The sequence below is a fragment of the Megalobrama amblycephala genome, linkage group LG23, assembly GCF_018812025.1.
Source record: "Megalobrama amblycephala isolate DHTTF-2021 linkage group LG23, ASM1881202v1, whole genome shotgun sequence".
Classification (NCBI taxonomy): Eukaryota; Metazoa; Chordata; class Actinopteri; order Cypriniformes; family Xenocyprididae; genus Megalobrama; species Megalobrama amblycephala.
Genome location: NC_063066.1, coordinates 4,001,718 through 4,014,821, shown reverse-complemented (window position 1 = coordinate 4,014,821; position 13,104 = coordinate 4,001,718).

The following is a 13,104-nucleotide window of genomic DNA, read 5'->3' as shown; positions in this document are numbered from 1 at the left end:
GATCTCATCTACACTTGTTCTTGAGGCAGTCATGTTAGTATAAATTGAGCGAGATTGCAGGCAAAGAGTCCATGTCAATAATGTAGCAAACTAAGGTCACTTCCAAGTAAAGCAGCTTCTAATCAATGCAGTGAATTTGAATGCTCAAGTTCACAAACTTGAATCTGAGGTGAAATCCATGTGGGGAATGAATCCCTCTAGCTAAAATTCCAGATTGCACAATTCCTATTGAGGTGATGTGGTTTTGTAATTATTGAAATAATTATATTACAGTAATGAATTAATGCACTACACCCGTAGATGATGTAAGAGTAATGCATTACACTTATAGAAAATAAATAGCAATAATAAATTATACCAAATTTCATTCAGTGTTTAGTGTCTCTTCAATATTTAGGACAGATGTGATTACATTCTATTAAAATTTCATTAAAAAATTATTAAGGAGAAGTGTTTAGATTTCATCTGCTACATTTTGAGTATGTATCTGTTTATTTGTGCAGTTACATGTCGTTCACATTCAAAGCACCAAAACGAAGTTGCTACATAAAAAACGAAAAAAAAAAAAATTAAAAACCACATAAGAATCAGATGAAAAACAGCCAAAAGGAAATAAATGCGCTGACAAAAATGCATTGATAGTGAAAGTCTATGTACAACCGCAACCCATAAACTTATGCTGAAAATGTTTTTATTATCAACAGCCTAACCACCGCTATCTGATTTTCTAAATTGTTGAGCTAGTTTTATGACATACTCTACAATCTCTTTCTTTCTTTTTTGATTAAAATAAATTAAACTCAGGTACATTTATTTATCATTTATCATTTAATAATGAGTATGTTGTACAGTCAAAATTACATTGAAACGAAGCCTTTCAGGAACAGGCATTGCTGGGCCCTCAGCTGGTGTAAATATTCATTCGGGGAACCTCTGCTTCACGCAAGGGTACAGATCACATTGTTGAGTTTCAAATCAAATTATGCCTTATGTACTTTTGCAGTTTGCAGAAGCTAGTTTAATTAGAAGTTTTGCATTTTAAAATAGTATACTTGACCAAAAAAAAAAGAAAAAGAAAAAGAAAGCCCTACTAGAAGCAATTTGTTAGCGGTTTAACTTATACAATATGGCAATTTTAAGATTGTACTCTACAGTATGGCAATTTGGATATACCTTAGATATTTAATTATGCTTGTGTCATATGTAATATATTTTTAAAAATATAAATGTCAGCACATTTTTATTGTGAAGCTGCAAGTTTAAGTGCTTCAGATGAATATGGGAAAGAGAACTGACTCATTTCAGGTGATCAGCATGATGAATCTACATTTCTACTACTCGTCTTGTCTTAACACCATCAGCTGCTTAAAAAAAAAAAAAAAAGAGGTTTAAGTGTTGTCAGCCCACAGTCTCTATTTAGTGGAATTCACCCTATGTGGTTCTATCCTACTGAAAAAACTCAGCAGCCTATGGTCACACTAATTTTGTGTGTGTGTGTGTTCATGTTTATACATACATATAAATATATGTATTTATGTATATATATTTAATACAGTATATAATATCTGCATAAAATGTAGCACTTGACTTTTTCCAAATTTGCATTGTTCAGCACATTCGTCATTAATGGGCTTCCTGACATATTTCTGACCTTGAGGTCAATGTGGTTTGTGAACTGAGAAATCCATAGATCATTCCATTAAAAAAAGGAATAATCAGACTCATCCGTACCAGCTGAACTTCCCCGGCTTCATTTTCTCGAGCCTCTGGAGACTTTGTGGGCCATGACAACATAAGCGTGAGTGTCACTGGAGGTAGCGGTTGACACTGCGTTCTTGAAGTTTGAGGGAGGGCAAGCATTTTTGCAAACATAACAGAGATGGTGAGGTGATATGCTAAACACGGTAATTTCAAACCCAGGTTCTACCGTTGCGCTCCTTCTCCGCAAGGGAGAAAACAGCTTACCAGAGAGGAAGCACTTAACACGAATACGAAGATATGACTCACATTTTAGACCTTCAACGGTGCAAGGACATGACAAATCATGGACATTTTGTGCAAATTCCAACATGCTTAAATGCTTAATTAATGTTCCACTAATGCATTATTAAAATCAAACGTTATATCTGTTAATATTATTTAATGGACCTGAGTTAACATGAACTATAATGATGGATTAACGTTAATGAGGATTACTAAACAGTGTAACAAATGAATTGGGTCCCACTTTATAGGCCTATTAGGTGTCTTTACACCTAATATGCACTTCAGAAAAAAAATCATTTTTATGTATGATAGACTTAATGTGTTCATGTTGTATTGCAAAACACTGCTGCTATTGAGGTGGGTGTATGGGTAAGGTTAGGCACAGGTTTGGTCGTCTGGTTAGTTTTAAGGGAGGGTTAAGGTGTAAATGAAGGTCAACAACAGATGCAAATTACAGCTGTATTTACATACAGATATTTGTGAAATGTTTGTGAACATTACACTCTAAAAATCTTGGGTTATTTTTTCTACCCAAGTTATTTTTCCAGTGTTTGGGTAGATTTTGTGTTACCTAGATCCTGGGTCAGACGTAACATCCCAGTGTTTGGGTAGTTTTTGTGTTACCCAGGTCCTGGGTCAGATGTAACAACCCGGTTTTTGGGTAGTTTTTGTGTTACCCAGATCCTGGGTCAGACGTAACAACTCAGCGTTTGGGTAGTTTTTGTGTTACCCAGATCCTGGGTCAGACGTAACAACCTGGTTTTTGGGTAGTTTTTGTGTTACCCAGATCCTGGGTCAGGAGAGAGCAGTAAAGCTCCGTCAAATTGGTGCATATCTTCAGTAAAATACAGGATTGTGTACATTTTATTTTATCTAAAAATTCATTATTATTCTGTATATCGTTTAATTTTATGCAAAGCAACATACAGTGGCACAATGTGAGTCACCTAAACGAGTGTTGAGTCTGACTTTTCGTGTGACGGAAACGCCTGATGCCTTGCATAAAATGTTATGATTTAATTCAAAAAGATACAGAATTTAAATACCAAGGATGTTAAAATATGTTCTCAGAATTGTACACTGATTATTCACGGACAGGTTATGGAGTCAGTCACAGCATTTTTCAGCTACGAGTGAAACACAGGTGGCGGTCTGAAGTTATCAGTTCCCTCGCTGAAAGAGAGTCATCTCGTCAGCCAGTGTTTTTTAGAGTGTAGTAAAATGTAAAAACATATATACACCATAAGTGCACTATCAAATGATTAATTAAAATTTTAGTACATAGTAGTCAAAGATACTTAATATAAAGTAAGTCCATGATTTGTGATTAATATAAGGTTTATATACTACAATGTTAACTGCACATTAATTGTCATGAGCACATTGACAGTCAAAAATGCTAAAAGTGTTCAAACTAGCATAGAGATGCAAATTCTATAGCGAGAGTAATTTTGAGTTTCCGGAATGAAAATGTGTCTTAGTGCAGATACTTTTGATTCAGAGCTGTGAAGAGCTGAGAGCTGCAGTCTTGTGTAAAGTGTGATAAAACAGCTGGATCATCATTTCACCACTGAGGGACAGAGAACGTGAATAGCTGGAAATATGCTAGTAATTCCTAAAAGGCAGAAGTCATATAGGAACATTGATGTACGCAGGTTGTGGTGAGAGGATGACGTTCCGGATCATATGCATCAGCTTTAACTTATGAGTGTATGATTTCTGCCCACATTATAAGTTGCTTGGGGTCAGTGATGTTAAACTATAATTTCACGTAAAACACAGAACTAAAACTGCTCAGAAAAATCTTGTGGTTTACACCTATTAATAACGACACAACAAAGATGTCACAACCCACTGACAGTGTTGTGCATAAATTTCAGTTGCAAGTAAAAATTTTTGTTGTTGCTGCTTGATCAGGTTACTAAGATGACCAGTCAGGTCAAGAAAGTTTCAGCTCTTCGGACAATTTCAGCACAGACTGAGAACTTTTCTTTTTTTCTTCAGTGAGCAGAGCATCTCCACATCAGTGCCACTAGAGAGCACTATATAGCCATGGAAACTAATGCCCAGCACAGCACCAGCGCTTTCTTCAGGCCTGTGTGGTTGGCTGATGTAGAAAGGCTATTGTATTGCATCAGTTGCATTATATTAGGGGGCAGTTAGCATCCCTCAACAAAAACCCTCCCATAGGCTTTTGGATTCTTGCAAAAAAATAAGCTCTGTGTCTAAACAAAATTTTCTAATACTTGCACAATTTGTTCATCTGTAATCCCTCTACCCAGGTCCTACTCGACCCGCTCTGCGCAGGCCTCGAACCAGGGTCTCCGACGTGGGAGTCGGACGCTCTAACGAGGAGGCAAAAGGCTGCAACCTCTACTAGCTGGCCTCCGTTACACTTCAAGATAATTTTCACAGATAAACACAACTTTGATGAACTGTTCAGTCGTCAGAAGAATTAAGCTAAAGTTAGGCTAAAAATGAACTACACCACAGTTGCACAATTTCAGTGTCAAATCTTCCGACAACATTTTTCCATGGATCATTTGTTCAGCACATCCCACAGATGCTCGATTGGATTGAGATCTTGGGAATTTGGAGGCCAAGTCAAACTCAATGTTGTGCTCTTCAAACCATTCCTGAACCATTTTTACTTTGTGGCTGGAGCATCATCCTGCTGAAAGAGGCCACAGCCACCAGGGAATACTGTTTCCATGAAAGGATGCACATGGTCTGCAACAATGCTTAGGTAGGTGGTACGTGTCAAAGTAACATCCACATGGATGGCAGGACTCAAGGTTTCCCAGCAGAACATTGCCCAAAGCATAACACTGTCTCCGCCGGCTTGCCTTCTTCCCATAGTGCATCCTGGTGCCATGTGTTCCCCAGGTAAGAGATGCACACAAACCCAACCATCCACGTGATGTAAAAGAAAACGTGATTCATCAGACCAGGCCATCTTCTTCCATTGCTCCGTGGTCCAGTTCTGATGCTCACGTGTCAGCTGTTGGCTCTTTCAGCGGTGGACAGGGGTCAGCATGGACACCCTGACTGGAGTGCGGCTATGCAGCTCCATACGTGTGTATTCTGACACCTTTCTATCAGAACCAGCATTAACTTCTTGAGCAATCTGAGCTCGTCTGTTGGATCGGACCACACGGGCCAGCTTTCGCTGAGTCTTGGCCACCCATGACCCTGTCGCCGGTTCACCACTGTTCCTTCTTTGGACCACTTTTGATAGATACTGACCACTGCAGACAGGGAACACCCCACACGAGCTGCAGTTTTGGAGATGCTCTGACCCAGTCGTCTAGCCATTACAATTTAGCCCTTCACTTGCTGCATATATCCACCTACTAACAGGTGCCGTGATGGAGAGATCATCAGTGTTATTCTCTTCACCTGTCAGTGCTCATAATTTTATGCCTGATTGGTGTAACTTTGTATTCTTTCATGCTAGAGTTGTACAAATGAGGGCACTTTTAAACCTTTTCACACAATCTGTTGTCTATGTAGGCCTCCATTTTCACTGTATCCTTCATGTGTTCCGGTCTGTTAAGTTTATGCAGTTTTTCTTTGACTACCTTGTGAATCGACAGCCCCAGGGCACAGTTGCCACCTTGTGGCTAAACTAATTACTGCAAAAAAAATTAAATGCACGTGCATGCGACCTGTGCGTACAAAATACGCCACAGAAATCCGGCGGTGCACGTACTCTTCTGATTAAGAAATTCACGTCACGCGCACTTACACTGACCAGGGGCGTAGTTTGTGGGGGGGATGTAACCCCCCCCAATATTCAAATCCATCAGTTACAACCCCCCCAATACAATACAACCATACCAACGTTCAACCCCCCCAAAGTTGAAACCAAATCTACGCCCTTGAAACACACCCCTTGCATACGTGTAAAAAAATGAACTATTCTTTGGTGGAGAAGGAATAATGGTATGGGGCTGTATTTCTGTATTTCCAGTGAAGGGAAATCTTAATGCTTCAGCATACTAAGACTTTTAGGAAAATTCTAAGCTTTCAACTATACAGGAACGGTTCTATTCCAGCAAAACAGTGCCCCAGTGAACAAAGCAAGGTCCATAAAGACATGTTTGGATGAATTTGGTGTAGAAGAACTTGACTGGCCCACACAGAGCCCTGACCTCAACCCCATCCAACACCTTTGGGATGAACTGAAACGGAGATTGCGAGCCAGGCCTTCTCATCCAGCATCAGTGACTTACCTCACAAATGCTCTACTAGATGAATGGGCAAAATTTCCCACAGAAAAATCTTTTGGAAAGCCTTCCCAGATAAGTGGAAGCTTTTATAGCTGCAAAGGGATGAATATCTATTTATTTAGAATGCGATGTCATTATGATCAGGTGTCCCAATACTTTTGTCTATATTGTATATTGCTCATGTTAGCTAATGCATTCACTGATGTTAACAAATAAGACATTGGGTGTGTCTCAATCAGCTCCCTAGTTCAGTAGTCAGGACACTGATCAGGGGATCGGACATTTTAAGAGCCATCTAAATTGCAAAATCCTTCCATTGCACTGAAAAGCACCCAAAAAAGTCCCATAAAGAACTGTAAACACCAGGGAGCGACAGTGCTCAATATTTTCCCTTTACGGAAATTCTGATGTGTGAAGCATAAGTCTCAGAACCAACACCATGACACATGATAGATGTTTTTCAAAATGAACAGTTATTAAATTATATTTCAGCATTGATAGCGAATATAAGCATTATGTTGCTGGAAAGAGAGCAAGGAAATAAATCCTTATCAGTGCTCGTTTCGTGCACATTATATACTAACCTAGGGAGCTGAATGAGACGCACTCCTTATTGTAAAGCTTTACCAAAGTGGCATCTTCAGACAAACAATGCTGAAGCTTTGATCTGAACTAACAAGATCATTTTTAATGAAGGAAGTCGTTTCCCTTTAAGATCCCGCAGGTGTCGCAGCAGAGTAACCACAGATGTAGTTCATCACATTAACTGTGAATATAATCCACTAATGTCTGACACAGAAAAGAGCCAACTACTGTTTGTCCTCAGCAATATATCTGTTCTGTCATTTAAAGTGTGCTTAAGCCAACTTTCTCTAAAATAATTTCCACTTGGTTTGATATTGTGTATCTAATACAATGATATTTATGATTTAAAATGTAATTTAAGTGTTCAAATACCTTTTGGGGCCATTGTATGTACTTTACATATGTGTATTATAACATTTAACAGTATGAATTGGGATAACCTTTCCATTGTACAAATGATTATTTATAGTGGAAAAGTGCTGTTTAGATTTTTTTAAATGTTCGTCAAACTAAGAACTGTTTAAGAACTGTTCCTTGAAAGATTCTTTGGGGAGCCAGAAATGATGCCTCTATGGCATAGCTGTGAAAAACCCCTTTATTTTTAAGAGTCAGCATTTTACACTTCATAAATTATTTCGGAAATTAAGAGTTATGGTTTCCATTTTTTCCCCTAATCATTTCTTTATCTTTAATTGATTGTAATTATAACTGCTTGGGATAAATAAATAGGTGTTTCATATTAAATAAATCAACATGAACATTTATACTAACGCTTATTAGGCCAAGAGCAAAGTCAGCAGAGAGCATTGATCACACAGGAAACTGCACAGAGCATTTCTTGAAACAGAGATAGTATCACAAATGCAAAGCCACATCTGAGCATGAGCTGTAACACACGTCTGACTAAAAATGATTTCATAGACAGTTATTAAATACACAAAGACAGTTATTTTTTTCCACTCAAAAGCCATGCGGGCTTAGAACAGTTTTATGCATAAATTACTAAATCTATAATACAAGTATTGCGCTGTGAAAGAAGTGCTACTTGAATTTCTTCCGTGCTTCAGGACTGGTGTAGATCATATATGTTAAAATGATTTAGTTTTTTATCAAATGGCGTACGCTTACTTTACAATAGTTTAACTTTAAAACAAACTAATTCAGGTCATTTGTATACATATGGCTAGAGTAAAACCAAGTAAAGAGATAAAACTAGATCCCAAATTTAGCTTGTAGGTTGATCACAAAAGACAGTTCAGTTCACTCTGGTTTATAACTAAAGATTGTTTTTGTTTTTTTAACATGTGCTGGTATATATTCTGAGAGTTGAAACGGTGATTTGGAACAGTTTTAGCATGTTATTGAATAAAGCAATGTTAATGTATTTGGTCTTGGCGAACTAGATCTGTTACGCTGCTGTTAGTTAGACCAACAGACACGTTGCAGATCTAGGCAGGTGGAGCTGGGGAGGTGGAGGGGTTCAGAGGAACTCTGATAGTGCACTGTTACAGCAAACAATGAATCAGACTATTTAAATGTTGAGCAAGCAATCTCATTAGCTGCAGGATTAGCAGAGGCCAATCAGCTTGTGCCATGTAGTAATGATGCGATTGCTTGCATGTAAAGGATCAGGTTGAGCCCTCTAGTGTTTCATGATATTACCCTCCGGTTTCACAGACAAGACTTAAGCCTATAGTCCCAGACTAAAATGCATGTTTGAGCTGTTTTAACTGAAAGTAGCTTGCACTGACATATCTTAAAATAGGTCAGTGTCATTGTTTTGTCTCAGTTCATGTATTTTTATTATTTAAATGCCCTAAATGAACTAAGGCCTAATCCTGGCTTAATCTAAGCCCTGTCTGAAAACCAGACTATATTTAAGATTATAGTTTCTTTTTATTTACTACCTGAAGGCACACTAAGACAGTGGTCCTCATCTAACACACCTGATTCAACTCTTGCAGTCTCTACTAATTAGCTGATGACTTGAATCAGGTGTGTTAGATGAGGATGACGGTGGTGGGGGGTCCCCAGGACAGGTTTGAAAACCACTACACTAAGACACACTTTCTAAGAACTTTTCTAAGATCTTTTAGCTTCTCATAAAGGAACAACTCTTGTACTTTTGTGACAAACCGTGAAACTTTCACTTGCGACCCTTTGATGTTAACTCCTTACATGACTGACATACTTTCCTCAAGTTGAAGCATGCATGAAAATGTAAAATACATGTAATGTCAATGTATTTATATCATCATACATTTACAAAACAATGTGACTTTATATTGAGTGTCTTCAACTACTATGTAGTAACATTTAAATTAATTATTTGACAATGAATTTGTGTACATATATCTGTTTGTTTTACAATGTACTTCTATTTAAGTATGTTACACTTAACTACATGTACTTACTATAGTAATAACAGCGGGTTATGCACAATTACAAGTAACTAACCCTAAACCATAACCTAACCCTAAACGTAACTCTATAGTAAGTACATGTAATGTTCCTCCGTACTTATTTGAGTACAAATGTAACTACATCACCTTAAAATAAAGTAAAAATATCTGTATGTAATTACATATGTAACTAATTACATCTGTAATTACACTGTTGACTCTTCCTTTACCCCTTAAGCCACCCTTAAATCTACAGTAAGTACATACCCAACATTTTTAATGTGACAGTTAAAAACACGTCATATAAAGTGGGACTAAACTCAGGTTTGAACTAGTTACTGTAAACTGATGCGGATTACAACTTCAGTGTTTCTATGATTTTTTTTTAAATTTTCACAAATTTGATACGTCTCTAGAGTTCAAAATCTCACACGATCCAGCAGGTGTCAAACTTAATGTAGAGCGACAGCACCCCCTGCAGATAAACATTCAACTAGATTATTAGATTTTTTAGTCATAATCTTTAAAGGAATCATATGCTTACACAAATGAATATAATGTCATTTTTTCAGGTGTAAATTATGGATGCACCTGTATTAAACGTACTAAAACTAGTTTTAAATATTGCTGTAATATATTATGGATGCAAACTTTTCTAAAGTAAAGTCTAAAAGAAAAATAAAATAAAATGCAGAGTAAGTTTCAGTAAGACTGAGCTTATTTTTATGCATCAATGCATTTAACTTAAAATTTTCATGTAACCTCAATGTGAACATTTTTATTAGCATAAACTTAGCAAATTCAGAAAATGCTAACTTGCTAATTTGTTAACACTATTTTATAGCACTTACTGAGTGAGTATAGCAATATGAGGCATTTAATATACTGCTCTCAAACCAAGCCGCATGCACCACTTATCATCATGATGGAAACTGCAAAAACCCACATTAACAGAAACTCTTCTAAATTAGCCTAACAGAATACTAATCACCACTAAATCCACCATTTAACATTACTCTCGCACAAAAAAAAAAAAAACCCACATTGTATGACACTTAATTTTAGCATTTACGAGTGGGCAAAGCATGCTGGAAAATAGTAATCAAAGCCCAATTTCAGTTAAACTTAAGTTCGTCTAAATTAAAAGAAATAAGTTCATAAAACTTAACAATGAAACCGTTAATTTTACTTAAAATATATCAGTTCTGTGAACTTGAAAGAAAAAGAAAGTGCAAAATATTCATAAAAGTTAATTTGACTGAACTAATTTAAGTTTGTCCTACTCAAACTTAATTTATTATTTTGAGCATTAGGGTTTACAATGTACTATTATAGTATTTATTTATATTTTTAATTAGCTTTTATTTTCATATTTTCAATTTTCTTTTTTAAGATTTAGTAAAGTATCAGTTTTAATATTTCTATTTAGCTTTATTTTAGTTCTAGTAATTAGTCACTTACGTTTTCAGTTAGTTGTCGAGGCAACATTCCTTACTACCTTACTAACTATTAATAAGCAGTAATTCGGAGTTTATTGAGGCAAAAGTTGTTGTTAATAGTGAGAATTGGATCCAAATCTAAAGTGTGACCGAATTTGGTTTGCCGCCAGTTGCATGTAATTATGCATAATTTAATGTTGGTATTATTATAGTAAGTACAAGTAAGATATGTAAGAAAAAAATCACTAATATCAGTCGGAAACTGATGCGAAATTGACTTGTGGTTAAGATAAAAAAAAAGAAAAGAAAAAGATTTTGGATTAGAGATGAAGTCAAATTTACTATTTTTTTTTAATGCCAATATTTGATTCAATAGGCTAGCAATACCAAAAGCAACAACAAAAATAATAATTTATCTAATTAATGAGAATGAAAATGAAACGGTAAATCTTTCATTACTTTCCGACAGTGCTAAATCTGACCTAGATGCAGTTTTTTTCTTGGTATAGCATGATAAAGCATAATCTGCTGTGGTTTTGTGGCATCTTCAGAGGACGTGTGAAAAAAAGATACACTGGCGTTTACATCACTGTACGTAAAGTCTGTCTGATACACCGTCCGTTCATGCAAAATGAAAGAAGGTCAGATGGTTCTTTCAGAAGCCCACATATGATGATCACATCTGTATGACAGACATCAATGGAATCTCTCATTACAACACTGGACAGAATTAGTTCCTAATTTAAGACAAATGACTAAGAAATGGCGCCTTCTTTTGTTATGCATACAACATAGCTTTGGTATATTACAAGTTCCCTACAACAGCCTTTATATTAACCTATAATAGTAATGAGTAAAGTGTCTTCCTGCTTAGATTAGAGGGAATTCTTTAGTTTCATCATTCTCTGAAATCACTCTGGTGGGTGTGTGTGGGTGTGTGTGTGTGTGTGTGTGTGTGTGTGTGTGTGTGTGTGTGTGTGTGACATGTAATCAGCTCCTTCGTGGAGATCACCTCAGCATCACATCCTTTTACTCCTCTACACTAATATAAGTAGACTAACTATCATCACTCAAGTTTTGAAGACCAGCATCTCAGCATCTACACACCTCAGTAGGGATCAACAAGAAACCAAGCATGAGGACTTTCTTGCTGTTGGCACTGACAATTGTAGCCGTTAATGCAACTCAACCTGATCGTAAGGATCTTATTTTAGACAACATCATAGCGGCTGTGAAGCATGTCCTGTGTCATGAAGATGAGGTAAGAATTAAAAATAGATCAGATGGTCTTGCTCTGTAACTGCTCTGAAGAGGTAAAAAATTATTCGCAAAGTCTAACAACGTTGAATCTCTCTTCCATAGAACCTTAACCTATTTGTGGAAGACATATTTCAGAATCGGAAATGCACAGTAAGTTGAATTTTATATCAAACTACAGAACTCATTTTGGTAATGTTGTAAAAACTTGATCACCAATTCACAATTACTTATGGTTACATAGGACAACGACATTTGCCAAGCAGAAAAGGTCATGAAGGGGGTGCATCTAAAGAGTGATCCAAAGAAGATGATATGGAGGAATCTGTACTCCTATGCAAATGAAACTGACGTAAGTCTTCGTCCAATATTCATTCAATGAATTAGATGATAAACAACAGATCATATTTATAACCATATAGTGTGTCTGTAATATTGGGAGTAGCATTCTGCTTAAACCAATGCTGTGTGATGATACTATTAGCATGATTCTCACACTATAGAAATAGTAGAATTTCATATCCATTTTCCATTGGAGAAAAATAACAGTAACAAAAAAGCCAATAAAGGTAGTAATTTTACCTGCTATAACAGGTAATTGGCTTTTTTGTTACAAAATATCAATAATTACAAAATAATTAATTGGTTTGAGTAGGACAAACTTAAATTAGTTAATTCAAATGAACTTTTATGAGTATTTAGCACTTTATTTTTCTTTTAAGTTCACAGAACTGATATTTTATGTTCATTGTTTTGAGTTTTATGAACTCATTTTTTTTTTTTTTTTTCATTTAGATGAACTTCAGTTTAAGTGAAATTGTGAAACTGTTCCCCAGCATGCTTTGCACATAGCATTTACTCTCCCTTTCGAGTGCCAAAATTAAGTGTTATATAATGTTTTGTTTGTTTTTTGGTGCAAGATTAAATATTAAGTGGGAGATTTAGTAGTGATTCAGGAGTGTTTTTGTTATGCTAATTTAGAAGAGTTTCTGTTAATGTGAATTTTTAGAGAGTCACGTGGTGCATGCGGCTTGGTTCGAGAGCAACTCAATTTTTTTGAGTTTTGCTAACTTATTCGCTTTTACAGTGTATCAGTGTAACGACATATGGAACTGACTCAACTAATTAATAATTCCTTTTTAATAATTCATTTAAACAACCTCTGTTACTTCAAAGTATGAACTATGTCTACACTGTAATACA